Raw genomic sequence first — 21,464 nt, forward strand, 5'->3', positions numbered from 1 at the left:
GGGAAAGAGACAGGGAAGGGAGGAGACCACTCAGGGTTATGTCAGTGAGTTCTGGGCCTTGAGCTTAGGCAACTGAGAGGCAATCCTGCTGAGGATCTGCTGAAGTTCAGCGTACAACTCACCTTGAGTCACCCTATTGAGGGCAAGTGGAGAAGGCAATGGCACCCCACTCCAGTACTCTTGCCTGGAAAATCCCATGGACGGAGGAGCCTGGTAGGCTACAGTCCGTGGGATTGCTAAGAGTCGGACACGACTGAGCGACTTCACTTTTACTTTTCCCTTTCATGCACTGGAGAAGGAAATGGCAACCCACTCCAGTATTCTTGCCTGGAGAATCCCAGGGATGGCGGAGCCTGGTGGGCTGCCGTCTATGGGGTCGCACAGAGTCGGACACGACTGAGGCTACTTAGCAGCAGTAGCAGCAGCATTGAGGGCAAGGAGGCTGGAACAGAGAGGAAGCTAAGGTATCTCCGCCCACTCTGGTTCTTTGTATTTTGAGGGGCCCCTAAAAAAGCATTAACTCCCTCAGACTTTCAGTCTGACCTGTTCACAGGCAAAGAGTGCTCAGGGTTCCAGACAAAACCCTTGGGCAGAGCCTCAGGTGTTTGAGGCAAGAAGTCATCTGCACATACTGTTCTCTGAGCCTGCAAGGAACTTCCCCGTGGGCTGGAGGTCACAGACAGTGCCACAGTGACCAAGGCTCAAAGGTGGGCTCTTGCTGCCTGTGCTGACATCGTCGCTGCTGACTTGAAAGCTGGCCCTGCCGCCAGAGCCAACCCTGAGCAGCTGCCCCCACCTCTAAGCCTCACACTCCTCTTCAGTTGTAATGGAGGTACTTGTAGTCCCCCTCAAGAATGTTGCAGAGTCTAGGAGGAAACGGATGGGGATATTGGAGGGGATTCTAGAAACATGAATGGTCATGGAGAATAAGCAAGTCCCCAACACCTGAAATAAACAGCAAGGTGTCTGCCACCCTCCAGGTTGTACTCTTTCTCCACCCCCAGCTCTAAACTCCGCTGCCCAAACCAGACAAACATTTTGAAATGGCATTCTTGTGTGGTTTTGGAGATAAATGACATATGCCGAAATGTGTATTTACCACAAGCTGCAGTTACTATTACACTCTTGATCAATCATCATGGAAGTTTTAGTAATGATAATAAGAAGAACTGGCATGGCAATTCCTGCAGCATATTCCTGCTGATTATCCCACCAACATCTTGCCTGCCTGATTACAAATGTTTTCCTGGCCTCCAGCTCATCCCGTTCCTTCTCTTTTCCCCCTTTCCTACCAGCACATCCTGTACCCTCCCAATAGGAGGCTTTCCTAAGACGTAGTTTCACCTTAACATTTGCTTGCTGGTAAATCAAGAGAGTTTTCTTCATTCTTCTCTTACTGTGCTAGATACCAAATGAGCTGCCTTCCTGCCTACTTTGTAGAAACTGCCTCCCATCAACTCGTTTGGTAAAAGCAATTGGTCCTGGTAGCTCTTTTATGCAATTATGCACGGTTATGGTTAATTGTTTCAAGGGTAGACAAACTGGGGGTAGCAGAAGATGACATGGTTAGATGGACATGAGTTTGAGCAAACTGGGGGAGACAGTGAAGGACAGGGAAGCCTAGAGAGCTGTAGTCCAAGGGTTCGCAGAGTCAGACATGACTTAGCAACTGAACAGCTTAGAATATGGACTTAGCAAGAAGTCTGAGGCCCATGTTTTCCATCCTGCTCCCTGTTCTAAATTGGGGCACTAGACCACCAAGGCAGAACGTGCAGAGGGGGTGGAACAAATGTGCTCCACCAACAGTCTCCTCTTCTTTTTTGCTCTCTGACCCGAGCAGTGTCTTGTAGGTTTCAGTTTTCCTTGAACATTTTTTGTTAGATTTATTCCTAAGTATTTGGTGTTTTTCATCCTACTAAAAATGGTATTTAGTTTTAACAGAATGTTGTGGATTGTTTGGAAACCTGGCACGCTCGAGTCTGACTTTTGGGCTACTGCAGGGGTTTGGGCCAAAAAAGAGGAAGCAGGTTCTAATGCTGCCTAATCACTTCTTCTGCTTCATTCCTTTCTGATGATTTGAATTTCATGCTGGTATCATTTAGCCTCTTCTAAAAAACTTCCATTAGCATTTCTATGTGCAGGTCTGCTGGTGTCATATTCTCTTAGTTTTATCTGAAAATTTTATTTGACGTTCATTCTTGGAGGATATTTTTGCTAGATATAGAGTTCAGGACTGATAGATTTCCTTTCCTTTCAGCACTTCAGGAATATTGTTCTGCTCTCTCTTGGACTTCATAATTTCTAATAAGAAGTCAGCCATTTATTGAACTGTTCTTTGAATGTAGTACGTTATTCTTTTCTTGCTACCTCAGCAATGTTTACTCTTTGTATTTGGCTTTCAATATTTTGACTATAAAATGTGCCTTAGCACAGCCTGCTTGATGTTCTTTGAATACTTTGAATCTATAGATTTATGTTTTCAACAAATTCATGAAATTTCCATTCATTATTTCTTCAAATATTTTTTCTGCCTTATTTTCTTTCTCTTCCCCTTCAACTACATATATTTTTGACCGATATTATCTAAAAGATGTCTGAGGCTTTTATTTTTTTCAGTTGTTAAACTCTATTCTTCATATTGGATTGTTTCTACTGATCTATCTTCAAGTTCACTTACTTTTTTCTCTGTTATCTCCATTCTGTTAAATTTATCCAGTAGATTTTGTAAAACTTCAGCCATTATACAGTTTTTATATATTATACACATACAATTTTTAAGAATATCTTTTTTTTAAATTTGCTGAAATTTTCTGTCTTCATTGTGAACATTTTCTCTTACTTCATGGAGGATAGTTATGATAGCTGCTTTAAAATTGGCCTGCTAATTCCATATTTCATTCATCTCAGGCTTTTTCCTCAGTGGATATTCTTTTCTCTTGAAAATATGTTCCATTTTCTTGGATCTTTTTATGTTGAGTAATTTTGGACTGTATCCTAGGCATTATGAATTTTAATTTGTGGAGACTCAAGATTATGTTATTTTACCCTGATAAACATTCTTTCTTTAAAAACTGTTTCCTTTCTTCTTTCTCTTTTCTTTTTAAAGCAGGCAATCATCTTTGTTGAACTCAAACCGCAACACATCCTTTTTTGGCCACTTCCGCCAATCTCAAACCAGATTGTCTGCCCTCAGCAGAGCTGCTTTCAGTTTGTTCTGCGTATGTGTGATTCAAAGCCAATAGAGATGTGAACAGACAGAATTTGGGGATCTCTTCTCCAGCTCTCTCTCTTCTGGAGCCCCTTCTAGCAGCTGTGGTTCCCCCATATTTAGTCTTCTGGTTCCCCAGAAAGACAGCAGTTGTTCCATCAGCATTTCCACTGTCCCATGTGCCACAATGACTACCTGGCTATAGTCTAAAATGGCAACTCACTCCATACAACTCCCCTCCTCCAAGCATGGACCCCTCACCAGAATCTGCCTGCTTTTGTTCACTCTCCAGTACCTTTGAATAGCTGTTTTACTTAGTTATCACCTGCATTCTGTTGAGAGTTTATAGTTATTGTCAGTAGGAATGCTGGTCTGGTAGGGTCTTTCTCAGGCACCCAGGTGGCACAGTGGTAAAGAATCCGCCTGCCAATGCAGGAGACATGAGACGCCGGTTTGATCCCTGGGTTGGGAAGATCCCGTGGAGTAGGAAATGGTGACTTGCTACACTATTCTTGCCTGGAAGATTCCATGGACAGAGGAGCCTGAGAGGCTACAGTCCACGGTGTCACAAACAGTTGGATATGACTGAGCACGCACACATGCACGAACATGCATATCTTGTGCAGAGCAATAAAGGGCAGCTGTTTTTGGATTCTTCACGCTGCCACATGGTGGCAATTCAGCTTTGGCAATGTGCACATCTTCCAGTCTAATTAGATGTTCATCTATTGAACAGCTACTGTGTGCCCAGCATAAGAGAGGAAGATGATACTAAGGACCTTGTCCTTAAGAAGCTCATATCCTAGCTGAAACTCACAGGACAGAGAGCAGCACAGGGTCTTAGGAAACACAGCTACCAAGTACAGGGGAGAGGAGGAGGCAGGGACCTACACCTGAGCACATATGTTCCTTCAAGAGGTGCGTAAAGCTCTCTTTTCTGCTTCAGCAGGCAATTTTACCATGATGTTTTAAGTAACAGTCTTGTGTGGTATAAATTTAACAATTTCACAGTTTGGCAGCAAATATGTTTGTGCTGGATGAGCTTCTCAGACACATTTTCCCACACCTCCTCTTTTCTTAGTCTAGTGAAAGGCCCCTCTTGGAACCTCCCTGTAGCCCTACTTGACAAGAGTCAAACATCAATCATCCCCATGAAACATATAGATGAGGGAGACTCTACCAACTTCAGCTTCACACAAGCATGCAACCCCAGTTCCCAGGGTTTGCTAACATATTTCACTCTAGTTTACTAAACTAATACCTCTAGAGCCCAGACCATACTTTGTCCTGGAAAAGAGTTGAATTATTTCCTTTTTAAGCCTCCAGGAGCCAGGTGTATGAGCAGGTGGTCCCCTCAGTCCATTGAGACTGTTTTAACAAGGTGCCAGAGACTGGATACCTTCTAAACAGCTGAAATGCATCGCTTGTTGTTCTGGAGGCTGGAAGTCCAAGACCAGGGTGCCAGTGTAGTCAGGTAAGGGTCCTCTTCTGGCTTGCAGACTTACAGTTGTAGCCTTGCTAGCACTCAACTCCGGTTTCCAGGGTTCACTAACACATCTTACTTTAGTTAACTAAACTAATACTAATGTCCTCAGAAGGTGCGAGGGCTCTCTCTGGTGTCTCTTTTACAAGGGCATGAATCCCATTCGTGAGGATTCCACTGTCATCACTTATGCACCTCCTAAAGGCCCCACCTCCTAATACCATCATCTTGCGGGTTAGATCTCAACATAGGAACCTGAGGGGGACACAAGCATTTAGACCACGGTAACCCCCATATGCCATGACTTGAGGCCATTGAGAGGCCTGCTTCTCCCTACCGTATGCCTTCCTGCTAGCCTGCAACTGAATTACCAGTGAGTTAGAAAAGAGAGGCATAGCATTGCCTATCGATGGGGGCCTCCAGTCCTTAATTTAGCGACATTTTAGTACTTGTTTATTAGATGCTGGGCATTGTGGTTAGCGTATGATTTGTCTGCAAGTCACTCTTTAGACTTCTCCCATTTGTTGGAGATGCTTTGGCCAGAAGGAAAGAAAAGAGGCAAACAACACGAGACCAAAACAATGCTTTCAACAGAGCTGGGTGGCGGATTCAGTGGCAGGAAGCCATTAATTCAACTTTCTATGTGAAACAGTGCCTGAGGCCCACTGTGTATCAGGCACTGTGATGGCGCTGGTGATGCAAAGGTGAACTGGGTCCTGCTATTGCTCCTCAGGCATCACATTCAAGTGAGGTGTCTGATGTGAAAAATAAACGGTTTCTACTGCAAAAAGCCTAGTTGTAATGAAGTTACAAACAGAGTAGATGGGTATCCAGAGTAGGTAGGAAGAGTCAGAGGAAATAACAGAGGGAGGCATGGGGCGGGGCTTTGCCAGGCAGATGGGGTGGCAGGACAGAGGGCAGGGCCAAGTGAGGAGAAAGAGGAACATGTGCAGAGCGGCAGAGCTGAGAGTGAGCAGTGTGTTCATGGACTGTGAGGATTCCAGAGCCACTAGAGACAGAGTGCATGGGTAGGAGGGGGGCTCCAGGGCAGTTAGAAAGGTGACCACTGGTCAGACCACAGAGGGCGTGTGTGCCAGCCTATGGGATCTGGCTTGTATCTTATGGCCCCGGGGAGTCAGTGGAGCAGCGACTGTAGAAGTGATATTGGGGAGCTGTGGTGAGAGGAGCAGGCTGGCAGGAGTCACCAGACAGGGCAGAGAGAGTATTGGGAAGAAGGATGCCTCTGCTGGGCTTCCAGTCCAGCCCAGGGCTGCCCTCCCACCTGGGCTTCATGAAAGAAATGATTTTAGGGCTGCCACAAATGCTTGTTGTTGCTTTATATAAAAAGTCTTGCCTAAAATAAAAATTTAAAATCATAGTTTAATCTGCTTCTCAGGACTCCAAGTAACCTATGTGACAACACAGCACAGAACTTGGGACTTGGGATGTTAGAAAAAGAACCACCTTAGGGATCCTCTAGTCCATCACCTTCTTTGGTGGAAGGTCTTTCAGAAAGGGCATGACTTTGCTTGAGTTTCCTGCAAACAGATCTTGGTCCTCTGCCCTGCACATGAGGCTGAAGGACCTCAGAGCGTGCTACTAAATAGAGGTGTCAAGACTAAGGCTTATACCCCACACTGCTGAGAAAGTGACTTTCAACCTTCCACATGTCATATTTTTGAAGTTACGACTGGAATATTTTTCCTTCTTACTAAGAATTACTCTCAGTTGTTGACTGTGCTCGTGCTCAGCCATGTCTGACTCTTTTGTGACCCTATGGACTGTAGCTCACCAGGCTCCTCTGTCCATGGGATTTTCCAGGCAAGAATACTGGAGTGGGTTGCCATTTCCTTCTCCAGGGGATCTTCCCAACCCAGGGGTAAACAGATAAAATGCCCCACTGTTCTGAACAAATTATGTATATTTAGCATCTTAATATCTCTAAAATGGGCAAAAATAACATAGGCATTAGTGGGAAAATAAATAATTTTGCCATTATAAAAATTTTTTGGCAACAAACATTTTTATTAGAGGGAAATAATGACTATATTTAGAATAAATAAGCCAACAGGTTGAAAACACTATTTGCTGATAATCTGTGGACAGTATACTGTATGAATGGAGAAAGTAATTTAAAAATATATGTATACATAGACATATGTACATATACATAAACATGTACATGTGTAGGAGACATGGGTTTGATCCCTGGGTCAGGAAGATCCCCTGGAGGAGGAAATGGCAACCCACTCCAGTATTCCTGCTGGAAAATCCCATGGACAGAGGAGCCAGGCAGGCTACAGTCCATGAGGTCACAAAAAGTCAGACACGACTGAGCAACAGAGCACACACACATGTATACATAAACATATGCACATATATATATGTACCGATCAGCAAGAGAGAATGTCACAGGTTAGATTCTCTAGAATGAGGTACTGAGGCAGAATTTGGAGTGCAGGAATTCTCACAGGGGATCCCACCTGTGAGCAGAAGGAGAAAGAAGGATGGGTCAGAAGAAGTTGAATTGCATTAAGGCCTCAGCCAATGTAGCAGGGAGCTTTGGAGTGAATACTGTCTGCAGAGTTGTCTAGAATGGCTATGCTTTTACATCCTTGCCCCTGTCTGTTAATGGATATAAACTGTCCTGGGAAGGGTATGACCTTGAGGATGGTAGCTTTTTTGCAGAGAAGTGGCTTTTTGCAGCTGAGGCCGACCCTGAAGGAACTGACAGTTGGAAGTTGATCGTCAACACTTCCTATAGATAGATAGCTGGTTCTTTCTAGGATGGAGATCTAAGCAGTGCATCTGGTATACCACAGATAATGGTGCCCTGATAATCTGGGTCATTAAAAAAATTTTTTTTTAGTCTTTATTGAATTTGTTACAATAGTGTTTCCATTTTATGTTTTGGCTTTTTGGCCCCGAGGTGTGTAGGACCTTAGCTCCCCAACCAGGGATTGAACCTGCACTCCCTATATTGGAAGTCTTAACCACTGGACCACCAGGGAAGTCCCACTCTGTCATTTTATTTTGACAACCCCTTTTGGCTGTGACTCACTCTAGAGTTGCCTCCCCCATGTCCCTTGGTTTATTTAACATCTCTTTGCTCAACTAAAGGCAATTGGAGGGTAGGAGGGTGAAGAAGAAAGAGCTGTTCCAGCCCTTTCTCTTCACCTCTCCAGCTCTGGATGTGGTTGTGTATAAATATTTACAGTCCCGATTACCTCCAACCCCTCAGGACTGGCTCGTTTCCAGCTTCAGTGTGTGTGTGTGTGTGTGTGCGCGCGCGCGCGCACGTGTGTGTGTGTGTGCGTGTGTGTGTGTCACTCAGTCATGTCCAACTCTTTGCAACCCCATGGATTGTAGCCCACCAGGTTCTTCTGTCCATGGAATTGTCCAGGCAAGAATACTGGAGCAGGTTGCCATTCCTTTCTCCAGGGGATCTCCCTGACCCAGGGATTGAACCCGGGTCTCCTGCATTGCAGGCAGATTCTTTACTGTCAGAACAACCAGAGAAGCCCCAGCTTCAGTACCTTTGTCCAAACCATAGATTCCTTGGGCTAGCTCCTCTATCCGTCAGCTTCTCTTTGAAATCCATAAATCTCTATTTTTATTACTTATAACCTACATCTGAGGCAACATTTAACCATACATCCTTTGTTTCATGCAGTAAGCCTTTGCAAAAATTAATAATTGAGGAGTAGGAATGTGCACTTGTTTTATTCCCTAAAGTGCCTAGTTAGTAGTGAGTGCATGATAGGTACTCATGTATTTTGTATTCGGAGGAAATTTCTTTTAGAAGGAATGTTCAAAATGTAAAGCGATTAAGTTTTAACTGTATACAAATGGTTTTAGCTGTTGCAGTTTCTTATTCGAAAGAAAATTAATGATTATGAAGGGGTCTGGAGGAACAGCATGTGGGAATTTAAATTCATTAATTTATCAAATAGTGAAAAGTTATTTCTAGCTTCTTTACCAGAACTGACTAGGCTTCCAGAATCATACTGCAAAGGTGGAAGGAGATGCTGGATCCAAGTTTGAATCCATGGCTCTTGGGAGCCACTGATTATTTCATTTGAGGCATCAGTAAATCCTCGACCTAATTTTAGGATTTTAAAGGTATTTTTCAAATCTCATGGTTTATTCTATACAACTGTGTCAAAATTTGCATTGATGGTGCAAAAGCCATGGTGGGCAAAAATGGTGCCCTTGCATGAATCAAGGTGTTGATACCAAACTGTACTAGGAATGATTGTGTTCTGTACTGCTATGCACTGGCAAAACTAAGAGCCAGCTCCACCTAAGAAAGTCCTTGAAAAAGCAGTAGAAAGGATGTTTTATTCAATTTCAACTCTTAAGTACACATCTTTTTAATATTATGCGTTCCAACAGAGGAAGTGAAAAAAAACATTCTGCTGCCTCTCAAAGTAAATGGTTGTTTCCGTGAAAAGCACTTGTGTGACTGAGTTTCAAGTTGAACTAGCCACTTCTTAATGAAACACCATTTTTACTTGAAAGAATGGCTGACAAACTGTGGTGACTCAGATTTCTATCTGGCAGACATTTTCTTGAAATTGTTACTTCAAGGTAAATAATTGAAAGAATTTGTTGCTAATAATAAAATTTGAGTCTTCAATCAAAATTTTGAATTTTGGAGAACTGGTATCAAATATTATAAGTTTCCCAGTTATTTATCAATGAGATTAGGGGTGCTGTTAGCAAATGTGATTTTATAATATTGTATATCAAAAGGCATAAATATTTGGAAGAAAGGCATAATTCAGTGACCTAAGATTTTCCAAATGACCAATGCATGATGCTGCAAAATTCATTCAAAGTGCAAGACAGACCATTAGTTCCTTGATACAGTTGCAGACTCTGCTTTGTAACCAGCCTTTAAGAAACTATCATCTGCTGAGTTTTACTCTAGTATTATTGAAGAATATCCACAATTATTTGAAAAGGCTATTAAAATACTCCTATTCCAACTACGTATCTATGTAAGGCCAGAGTTTCTTCAAATTCTTTAACCAAAGCAACATATTGCAATAGATTGAGTGGAAATAAGAATATTCAGCTGTCTTCTATTAAGCCAGATATTTAGGAGACTTTCAAAATTAAAACAATTTGGCTCTTCTCACCAATTTCTCCAAAATATGTTATTTTTCAAAAAAATGTTATGTATTTAATGTATAATGAATTTTTAAAAAGAAATAAACATTTTATGTTTTAATTTCTAAAATGGTAACTATTGATAGATAAATCAGTAAATAAAACTTTTGGGTGGGTCATCAGTAATTTTATAGAGTGTAATAAAGTCTTGAGACCAAAAGTTTGAGAACTGCCGCTGTAAACCGATGGGAACCTAGGATTTCAGGGACATGGGCTCAAATGATGTGAGGTATGCATCAGTTAGAGGAAGGAAGCGGTTCTTATTTCAGGAAGAGACAATAGAACACGGACACGAGTAAAAGTCCAAACAACTGCCACTCCCAAATGTCTGGTGGGGACCGGAGCTGCACTTCTGTGAGGGTGGGGGCCATATCATTTCTTGAGGAGTCACTTATTGGACACAGAGACTCCTGGTAAGCATGGAGATATTCTTTTTCCAAGATGTGAGGTTGAGAGATCCAGGCAATTATTATTTTTAAACACTTAAATTTAACCAACACTTACAAATTAAAATATATTTTGACCCATTCAGTGTTATTCTTTCATTCAATAATAGAATAAAAATAATCATAGGATCAAAAAATATAAAGTTTTTAACAAGTGCTAGAATCACTCAAAGAGATTGGAACTATTCTCTCCTGAAAAATGTTTCTGGTTTGATTATGTATTATTAGCTTTCCTGAACTCAACTGACTTACAGTAGAATTTAGAATCAACTGACTGAAGGTAGAATTTAGCTTCAATTTAAGGATATGGTCAAAGTGGTTTGTCTGAGGATACCCTGTCTTCACCTTGACTTTCCTTCCCAAGCTGACATAGAGAAACAAATGCCTCTGCAGTGAAGCCTACACACAATGTCACAGTAGCCAGGACCCAAGGACAGGACACATAGTAGAAGTCACAAACCATTAAAATCAAAACAGTACTTTCTTTGGCTTGGTCTGCATAATGGCTTTCAGACAGTCTTTAAAGCGTCATAGAGTTTTCAAAATGTTCCATTAGAAACTGCTCCAGCGTAGGTCCCAAGATTCTAAACATTTTGCCCTAGAGAATGGAAGCACCACTACGATAGCCATTCAGTGTAAACAGACACGTTCAGGAGGGACAGTTCTATGGCCTGTATCTATGTATGTCCCCCAGCTCATCTCTCTTTCAGGAAATACTTGATGTTAATTAGGTGGGAGCACTTTCTGCCTTTTACTGATGCATTGCAGGGCCTCTGAGCCTCACTTCTCAACAAATGGTAGGCACTGCAACCTCAAAGCAAAACTGGCTTCTAAACCTTCAGCAGTTCCAGAATCAAAAGATGTGAGTTTACGTTTTCAAAGAGTTACCTAAGTCTAAGTAACCTGAGTTACTCTTTATGGTTTCAAAGAGTTACCTAAGCAGCAGAAAGATGCAATAAAGCCTAAAAAGGTTAAGTCTCAATTTCAAAATTAAGAGACTTTTAACTATAAGGCAGTAAACTAATTAAGTAATTAGGTTACAATAAAGTACAATGACTTTTATTAATGTTTTGACATAAGTTAAAACTAGCAGTTACACAATGCTAGCTTGCTTTTTAATTCCTTCATGTTTTATGTTTTAAAAATGTATCCACAATAGATATTAAATTACTTAATTTTTGAGAATCCACTCTTTGAACAAATATCTACTGAGCACGTGCCATGAGCCACGAGGAGAGCTGGGTTCTAGGGATCTGGCTAGGAGCTTGGTGGTATGATCTCTACGCCCACAAACCCACAGGTTCAGTTCAGTTCAGTCACTCAGTCATGTCCGACTCTTTGCAACCCCATGAATCTCAGCACGCCAGGCCTCCCTGTCCATCACCAACTCTCTGAGTCCACCCAAACCCATGTCCATCGAGTCGATGATGCCATCCAGCCATCTCATCCTCTGTCGTCCCCTTCTCCTCCTGCCCCCAATCCTTCCCAGCATCAAGGTCTTTTCCAGTGAGTCAGCTCTTCACATCAGGTGGCCAAAGTATTGGAGTTTCAGCTTCAACATCAGTCCTTCCAATGAACACCCAGGACTGATCTCCTTTAGGATGGACTGGTTGGATCTCCTTGCAGTCCAAGGGACTCTCAAGAGTCTTCTCCAACACCACAGTTAAAAAGCATCAATTCTTTGGCACTCAGCTTTCTTTATAGTCCAACTCTTACATGCATACATGACCACTGGAAAAACCATAACCTTGACTAGTGGTTAAGGTTAAAGTGATGTCTCTGCTTTTTAATATGCTATCTAGGTTGGTCATAACTTTCCTTCCAAGGAGTAAGCGTCTTTTAATTTCATGGCTGCTGTCACCATCTGCAGTGATTTTGGAGCCCAGAAAAATAAAGTCAGCCACTGTTTCCACTGTTTCCCCATCTATCTGCCATGAAGTGATGGGACCAGATGCCATGATCTTAGTTTTGTGAATGTTGAGCTTTAAGCCAACTTTTTCACTCTCCACTTTCACTTTCATCAAGAGGCTCTTTAGTTCTTCTTCACTTTCTGCCATAAGGGTGGTGTCATCTGCGTATCTGAGGTTATTGATGTTTCTCCCCAAAATCTTGATTCCAGCTTGTGCTTCATCCAGCCCAGCGTTTCTCATGATGTACTCTGCATATAAGTTAAATAAGCAGGGTGACAATATACAGCCTTGATGTACTCCTTTTCCTATTTGGTACCAGTCTGTTGTTCCATGTCCAATTCTAACTGTTGCTTCCTGACATGCATACAGGTTTTTCAAGAAGCAGGTCAGGTGGTCTGGTATTCCCATATCTTTCAGGATTTTCCACAGTTTATTGTGATCCACACAGTCAAAGGCTTTGGCATAGTGAATAAAGCAGAAATAGATGTTTTTCTGGTACTCTCTTGCTTTTTCGATGAACACACAGCAATGACTCTGTGTGTAAGGGTTTCCCTGGTAGCTCAGCTGGTCAAGAATCTGCCTGCAATGCAGAAGACCCCAATTTGATTCCTAGGTCGGGAAGATCCCCCGGAGAAGGGATAGGCTACCCACTCCAGTATTCTTGGGCCTCCCTGATGGCTCAGTGGGTGAAGAATCTGCCTGCAATGCAGGAGACCTGCGTTCACTCCCTGGGCTGGCAAGATACCCTGGAGGAGGGCATGACAACCCACTCCAGTGTTCTTGCCTGGAGACTCCCCATGGACAGAGGAGCCTGGCAGGCTACAGTCCATGGGGTCACAAAGAGCTGGACATAACTGAGCATCTAAGCACAGCACTATGTGTAAAGTGGGGAGGCAACAAACTAAGTGAAAAGGGGTACAGGGAGATTTCCCCAGAAATCTCAGTCATGAAAGGAGCCACATTGGTTTTCAAAGTCTCAGGCAACAATTGACAACAGTATGGATTTCTCACAGGATGATACTGTGATAATCTGTATTGGTGGTACACGATGGCTACAACAGGTTTTAAGGCATTCTGTAGCCATGCCTATGCTGTGTGTGTGTGTATATATTTCCTAAGCCTAACAGTCATAGCCAGGTTAGAAAATAAAATGGTGCATTTGGAGAAAAATAATTCCTGAAACTTTTCTAGGTGTACTGCCACATTTCTACTGGGATGTAAAAACATGAACCAAATACATAATAACTATACATCTGTCAATTCCAAAGATAAATTCTTTTGCTTTATGGAAAACTAAAACATCTTATGAGCACTGAAATAAAAATTTGAATAGAATTATGGTTCTCTTTATCCTATCTGCTCCCCAATAATTTTCTGAGATTTAGAAATAATGTTTCAACATTTTGATTATGTCCATCAAAACTCCACATTAAGCCAACAGTATATAAGAGAACTTACTGGCTGAATTTACATTTCAGTCAAGCCCTTAACAGAGAAAAACAAAGACTGGTTTTGATCAGAAGCTCTAGATTCCAGTTCTACACATGTGCTAATGTAATCAATGATGGATGGAAGGATAAGAAAACAATATTTACTGAAAACTTAGTATGTGCCAGGCACTATGCTGTGTGTTTCTCAAGGATTATTAAATGTGTTTCCACACCACAATGAGGGTAAAGATGAGCCTGAAATGAAGACACTGAGCCTGAAAAGAGTTAAGAAGCTTACCAGCTAGGAGGCAGCTGAACTGAAATGCAACCCAGGCAGTCTGACAGCAGCTACACAGCTAAAAGAAACTTGAGTTCTTCAAGAGAAAACCATCATATAAAGGACTTCTTTCTTAATCATTTTAGGTACATCTCTGTCTTTATATTAAGTCACATATTACAAATTTTTTTCAACTGCCAGAGTTCTGAAAATTAACAGTTAGTGCTTTTCCTATCATTTCTTATTGAGATAAATTTCCAAAATGTGATTCTGTGAAATGGGCAGATAATTCCTTTACAATGAAAAGAAACAAAAGCCAAGAGAAACTGTAATTTGACCAAGGTGACATGAGTGATGATCTCTGAACCTGAACCCAAGTCTTCTAACCCCATCACATCCCACCTCTCTGGTTGGTAGTTTAGTCGTGTCCGATTCTTACGACCCCATGGACTGTAGCCTGCCAGGCTCCTCTGTCCATGGGATTCTCCAGGCAAGAATACTGGAGTGGGTTGCCATTTCCTTCTCCAGGGGATCTTCCCGACCCAGGGATCGAGCCCCGGTCTCCTGCATTGCAGGCAGGTTCTTTACCGACTGAGCTGTGAGGGAAGCCCAATCACATCCGGCCTCCCTAAAATCTCATAAACTGTCATACAGTTTTTCTTCAAGGGCACAGTTTTCTAGTTTTTAAAAAGACGACTTTCAGTGCCATAAAACTTAGGGTATGTAGTTTCATAGATATAGTTACCTCCAACTACGTGAAACATCTGCCTTAGTTTTTCTAGCATTCGTTTGTTCTATGTATTACCTGTGGGTTTTCCCATTCACCACAGGAGGGTCATCATATTAGTTACCTCGTCTTTTTTTTTTGTATTTTTTAATTGAAAGTATTAGTTGATTTACAATGTTTTAGGTGTATAATAAAGTGTTTAGTTAAACATCTATAACTATTCTTTTTCAGATTCTTTTCCATTATAGTTATTAAAAGATACTGAATATAGTTCCCTGTGCTATACAGTAGATCTTCCTTGTTTATTTATATTTAGTAGTGTATATTTGTTGATCCCAAGCTCCTAAATTATCCCTTCTCTTGTTTTCCCCTTTGGCAACCAGAAGTTTGTATTCTATGTCTCAATCTATCTCTGTTTTGTAAATAGGTTCATTTGTATCATTTTTTTAAAAAAAATTCCACATATAAGTGATATCATATAATATTTGTCTTTATCCATCTTACTTAGTATGATAACCTCTAGGTCCATCCATGTGCTGCAAATGGCATTATTTCATCCTTCTTATGGCTGAGTAATATTCCATTACATACACACCCCTCCCTCAACATATTCTTTGTCCATTCATCTGTTGATGGACATTTAGGTTGCCTCCATGTCTTGGATATTATAAATAGTGCTGCTGTGAACAGTGGGATGCATCCATCTTTTCAATAAAGAGCATATGCCTTTTCTGGATATATGCCCAGACTGGATCATATGGTAACTCTACTTTTAGTTTTTTAAAGGAACCTCTATACTATTCTCCATAGTGGCTGTATCAATTTACATTTCCATCAACAGAGCAAGAGGATTCCCTTTTCTCCACACTTTCTGGCATTTATTATTTGTAGATTTTTTGATGATAGCCATTCTGATCAATATGAGGTGATACACTTCATTATAGTTTTGATTTGCATTTCTCTAATAATTAACAATGTTGAGCATCTTTCCATGTGTTTCTGGCCATTTTTATGTCTTTAGAGAAATGTGTATTTGATCTTCTATGCATTTTTTTGATTGGGTTGTTTGTTTTGATATTGAGCTGCAAGTGCTGTTTGTATATTTTGGAGATCAATCTCATGTTAGTCTTATCATTTGCAAATATTTTCTCCTATTCTGTGAGCTGTCTTTTTGCTTTATTTATGGTTTCCTTTGCTGTGCAAAAGCTTTTACTTATATCCCATTTGTTTATTTTTTATTTTCATTACTCTAGGAGGTGGATCCAAAAAGATCTTGCTGTGATCCATGTTAAAAAATGTTTTGCCTATGTTTTCCTCTATGAGTTTTATAATATCCAGTCTTACATTTAGGTATTTACTCTGTTTTGAGTTTATTTTTGGATATGGTGTTAGAGAATGCTCTAATTTTATTCTTTTACATGTAGCTGTCCAGGTTTCCCAGCACTACTTAAAGAGGCTGTCTTTTCTTCATTGTGCATTTGTGCTTCCTTTGTTGTAGACTGTGTGACTGTAAGTATGAGCATCATTTCTGGACCTTGTATCCTGTTCCACTGATCTTTTGTGTGTGTGTGCCAATACCACACTGGTTACTGCATCTTTGTAGTATAGTCTGAAGTCAGAGAGAATGATTCCTCCAACTGTTTTTCTTTCTCAAGATTCTTGTGGCTATTCGGGGTCTTTTGTGTTTTCATACAAATTTACAAGATTTTTGTTCTGGTTCTGTGAAAAATGTCATTGCTAATTTGATAGGTATTGCACTGAATCTGTAGATTGCCCTGGGTAGTATAGTGACTTTGACAGTATTGATTCTTCCAGCCCAGAACACCGTATATCTTTTCACCTGTTTGTGTTATCTTTGATTTCTGTCATCAGCATCTTACAGTTTTCAGAGTACAGGTGCTTTGTTTCCTGTACCTTGTTGTCTCCTATGCCTTTACCAATGAGCTTTCCCATTCATAGTTTTCCTGTTTCTAGTTGTGGCCTTTTCTTTTCCATCTAGAGGAGTTCCTTCAGCATTTGTTGTAAAGCTGGTTTGGTGGTGGTGAATTCTTGCTTTTGCTTGTCTATCAACATTTGGTTTCTCCATCAAATCTGAACAAGAGACTTGCTGGGAAGAATATTCTTGGTTGGTAGGTTTTTCCCTTTCATCACTTTAAATACTTCATGCCACTCCCTTGTGGCCTACAGAGTTTCAGCTGAAGAATCAGCTGATAACCTCATGGGGATTCCCTTGTATCTTTTCCCTTGTTGCCTTCAAGGTTCTTTCTCTTTTTGTCCATTTAGTGTGTGTCTCAGCATGCTCCTCCTTGGATTTATCCTGTATGGGATTCTCCACACTTCCTGGACTTGAGTGTTTTCTTTCCCATATTAGGGAAATTTTCAGCTATTATCTCTTCAAATATTTTCTTGGGTCCTTTTTCTCTCTCTTTTCCTTCTGAGAACCCTAGAATGCAAATGTTGGTACATTTAATGTTTTCCCATAGGTCTTAGATTGTCCTCATTTCTTGCCATTTTTTTTATTCTCTTCTGCAGCAGTGATTTCTACCGATCTGTCTTCCAGCTCACTTATTCTTCTGCCTCATTTGTTCTGCTCTTGATTCCTTCTGTGCATTTTTCATTTCAGTTATTGTATTGTTCATCTCTGACGTTGATGCTGACCTCATAAAGCTGAGTTTTCCTTCCTCTGCAATTTTTTGAATAGTTTCAGAAGGATAGGCATTAACTCTTCTCTAAATGGTAGAATTCACCTGTGAAGCCATCTGGTCCTGGACTTTTGTTTGTTGGGAGTTTTTAAATTACAAATTCAATTTCAGTAATGGTTAACTGGTCTGTTCATATTTTCTATTTCTTCCTGGTTCAGTCTTGGGAGATTGTACCTTTCTAAGAATTTTTCCATGACTTCTAAGTTGTCCATTTTATTGGTGTATAGTTATTTGTAAGTAGTCTCTTATAATTCTTTGTATTTCTGTGACATCAGCTATACTTTCTCCATTTTCACTTCTGATTTTACTGATTTGGGCCCTCTCCTTTTTTTCTTGATGAATCTGGCTAAAGACTTATCAGTTTTGTTTATCTGTTCAATGAACTAGTTTTTGGTTCCATTGGGTTTTGTTTTTTGTCTCTGGGTGTGAGCTGCTTTAAATGACATGATCAGGTCTCTCTGAGGAGGTGACATTTAAGCTTAAGAGATAAAGAACGAAAAGCACCTATCTTGCTATGTGGAAGACTGTGAAGGTGAGAATTTCAGAAGGGAGCAACAAGTGCAAAAGTCCTGAGGTTGGAAAGATATTGGAGTGTTGAGGCCACTGTAAGCCAGCGTGACAGCAGAGAAGTGAGCAAGGAGGACAGCGGTGCTAGAAAAAGTTGGAGAAATAGAAGACTCCTTAGATAATGAACTGGAGTATGAATTACGGAATTCTAGGGGCCTAATGCTTCAACACTTTTGTGAATGGTTTAGAATCTATTTTTATCAGTTGTTGAAAATCTATTGTCCCCTTGACATGAAAATACGGGACAAAGTACTGAAAGAAATTTGGTTCACAAAATTAGGATCCAGAAAATAAAGGTATCATTGATAAGCGCTTAGGTTCTGGCCTCAACCCATGTTTGAAACCTAGCTCCAACATTCACTCTCTCTGTGACTCTGGATAAGTACTTAACCCTTCTAAGTCAAGTATCAAGACAAGCAGAGGATTAGACACAGCAGCTCAAGTAAATCTTATGTGTTACACAATAATTCATCTGCTGCATCAGGTTATATATGGTTTCTTTTTTGGGCCAGGAGACTATTCTGATGGCTTCCCCTCTAGGATTATTTTAGGTATGTCACCCAGCCTCTGACAGAATTCATAGATTAAATGTAGACCCTTAACATTTATTTTGTTCACGTCACCAGTACTACTGCCTCTCAGATTATCTACTTGAAGGATGGAAATAGAGTATAGCCAAATTTTAGAAATTAATTTTAGTTTTCTAATCCTATTATTATTCAGATAGAAACTGCTAACAGATAATTTAAAATACAGTTTACAAATTTTATCAGTCTTGTAACTACTACTATATACTAAAATTTTTCTCTATTCCTATATAATGTCATTAAAATTCAACACTTCCTTTATTACACTCAAGGGCATCTTAAAATATTTATAAAATTAGATAAAAAATTATTCCAGTTCAATTTTAAAAATATATTCAAGTGTTTACAAAAAATTATAGAGTAATTCATCTTAAACAGAAGCCAATAAAAAGTAGGATTAGTGCATAATTATATGCATTTTAAGACAGATGAGAACATATTAAACTGTTCAGTGTAATGCTAAGTTGTATTCTTTAAAAAATACCCTACAATCTTGGGGTTCTAGTTAAACATAAGAAATACTTTTTTAAAGAAGTTATCAGAAAATAAGTACTATACATTTATAAATATAACCCTAAGTACTAAAATAAGAACTTAATGCAGTCTTCACTTACTAAAATTAAAAATGAGAAAAACTCCATCAATTAGAACAGCTTTTGGGGGGTTTAAATTCAGTAACTCCCTCTTAAATCTTATTTTGCCGCCTGTTCTCAGCATTTTTGTCAGGTTGAAAATGTTTAGATTTTACATAATTTTCCAATTCTCTATATAAAGCTAAGAGTGATGAACTTTTCCCTAAATATTACTTCTTTGCATTAAAAATGTGCCTTTCAAAAATACACTATCCATATTTAAAAACAGGATACATATTCACATTAAATGAGATACTAGCTTGGCTTTCCTATAATTTGCTTGCATTTGGAGAAATTATGACATACCTAACAATCTTCTAGGCAAGCAAATTGCTTGTTTTCCTTATCCAAAATGGTGGGGTTCCCCCACCCCTTTGCCAGTTTCTTTCAGATGTGCTCCTCAGCTTAATTCCAGTGGTGTCAACCTGACCCAGGCAAATTTCACAGGGCATCCTTTCTCCAGCCTCTCTTGGTTATAATCCATTTTTCAGCTGCTGGCATAATCTCTTAAATTCTACCTTGCTATGAACCTAGATAAATTCAGACTCTTCAGTCTAGTATATTCAAATGTTACACTCAACAGATTCGTCTACCTCACTCTGCCTTCATCAGTTGCTACTTACCACTACACTTTTACACCTAACTTCTCCACTATCTGCTGATCAATTTCTTAGACATTCTTGTGATGAAATAAACCTAAGACACCAAATCACCCTGCCTCCAAGTGGGTCACTTTTATGTTTTTCGTTATCAAGCATGCAACCAGTTTCTGCTAAATTACTTTTTCATCAGTCTATTTTCATATATTTTTATCACTCCACATTTATATACTTGCCTCTGTCCCTGTTAGTTTAAAAGTTCTGAGATGAAGATTCTCATCTTCTACTGACAATTTTATTTCAAGAAACCATCAGTGACTGGGGCTTAGCAGTGTCAGTTACTCTAACTGTTGAATGACTGTCTCAAAAATCTGAAGATCCACACTCAATCAGGTAGAGAGTAAAATTTGGACCATATCGGAGTATGCCCTAAAAGTGATTCAAGGTCCACAACTCTCTTCCTCTCTTGGTATATCATCTATCTTTATCCATATTTCAAAAACTTTTATCTTGTTAGAAATGCATGGATAATAGTGGAAGAGAAAATAATAAAGTTAATAGCAGTTACCTCTACAAAATGGGAGTTGGGAGGTCAGGGTCAGGGTTGATGATGGTAGAGGTAATGGTAATACAGACTTTTCTGTGGTCCTGATTATTTTTAAAAATTTTTAGACCATGCTGTGCAGCATGTGGGATCTTAGTTCTCCAACCAGGGATTAAACCTGTGCCCAGCCTGCATTGGGAACATGGAGTCTTAACCATTGAACTGCCAGGGAAGTCCCATCTGAGGTACCAATTCTTTATAATCTTCAGTATTTTCTAAATATTCCATAATGAAGTTGCATTTTTCATATAAACACTTGTACTAAAAAAAGGCATATTAACTTGACATGGAAAACATGACAACTAATTTGACATGGATGAAGTTTTAAAACTGGGTACAAGGCTTATGATTCCAGTATTTGAAAAGTTTTTGGAGCGCAAGTCCTCTATTGAAAGTAGATGGCTTAAAAAACAAAAAAGTTAATGATACAGAATCTTGAATTGACAAATTAAAGTTAAGTACTGCCATAATTACTTCTCCCAAAGAAATACTTGCTTCCCTGGTGGGTCTGCCCTGGTGGCTCAGATGGTAAAGAATCAGCCTGTAATGCAGGAGACCTGGGTTTGATCCCTGGGTTGGGAAGATCCCCTGGAGAGGAAATGGCAACCCACTCCAGTATTCTTGCCTTGAGAATTCCATGGACAGATGAGCCTGGTGGGCTACAGTCCATGGGGTCTCAAAGAGTTTGGCATGACTGAGCGACTAACACTTTCACTTTTTCCAAAGAAATACTTAGCCCCTGCAAAATTCCTAGCTCTTGCCATCCTGTCCTGTAGTTGTAAGTATTATTCATATAGCAATGCCCCATATTTTCTTTCCCCCTTAACTCTACATTCAGACATCCCAATGTCTCTGCTGAGATAACCAATTCATACATCCCAGTGTCTCCACTGAGATAATTAATAGTAATTTCAAAATTCAACATACCCAAGGTCAAGATTTGATTTATACTTTCCAATTTGCTCCTCCAATGTTATTCTAAAATCATAGCATCACCATTCTTTGCTCAAAATCAGTCATCTTTGATTTCTTCTTTCTTCACATCCAACCTATCACCAAATCCTGTTATCTTTTTCCAGCAAGACTCTTCCCCATGACTACCACTCCAATCTAGGCT

General features: G+C 40.1%; 2 long non-coding RNA genes across 3 annotated transcripts in view; one reads left to right on the forward strand and one right to left on the reverse strand.

The window, feature by feature from the left end:
- LOC145546107 (uncharacterized) overlaps positions 1-21,464 on the forward strand; it is a 102,398-nt gene that overhangs the window by 29,047 nt on the left and 51,887 nt on the right. The window lies entirely within an intron of this gene.
- Positions 11,348-14,456, reverse strand: LOC145546108 (uncharacterized). The gene is made up of 2 exons (XR_014082516.1): positions 13,951-14,456; positions 11,348-12,802 (listed from the first exon to the last, which is right to left on the reverse strand). It is a non-coding gene; the product is annotated as an uncharacterized LOC145546108 (long non-coding RNA).

The sequence above is a fragment of the Giraffa tippelskirchi genome, chromosome 4 (assembly GCF_054371585.1).
Source record: "Giraffa tippelskirchi isolate mGirTip1 chromosome 4, T2T-mGirTip1v1.2.pri, whole genome shotgun sequence".
NCBI lineage: Eukaryota > Metazoa > Chordata > Mammalia > Artiodactyla > Giraffidae > Giraffa > Giraffa tippelskirchi.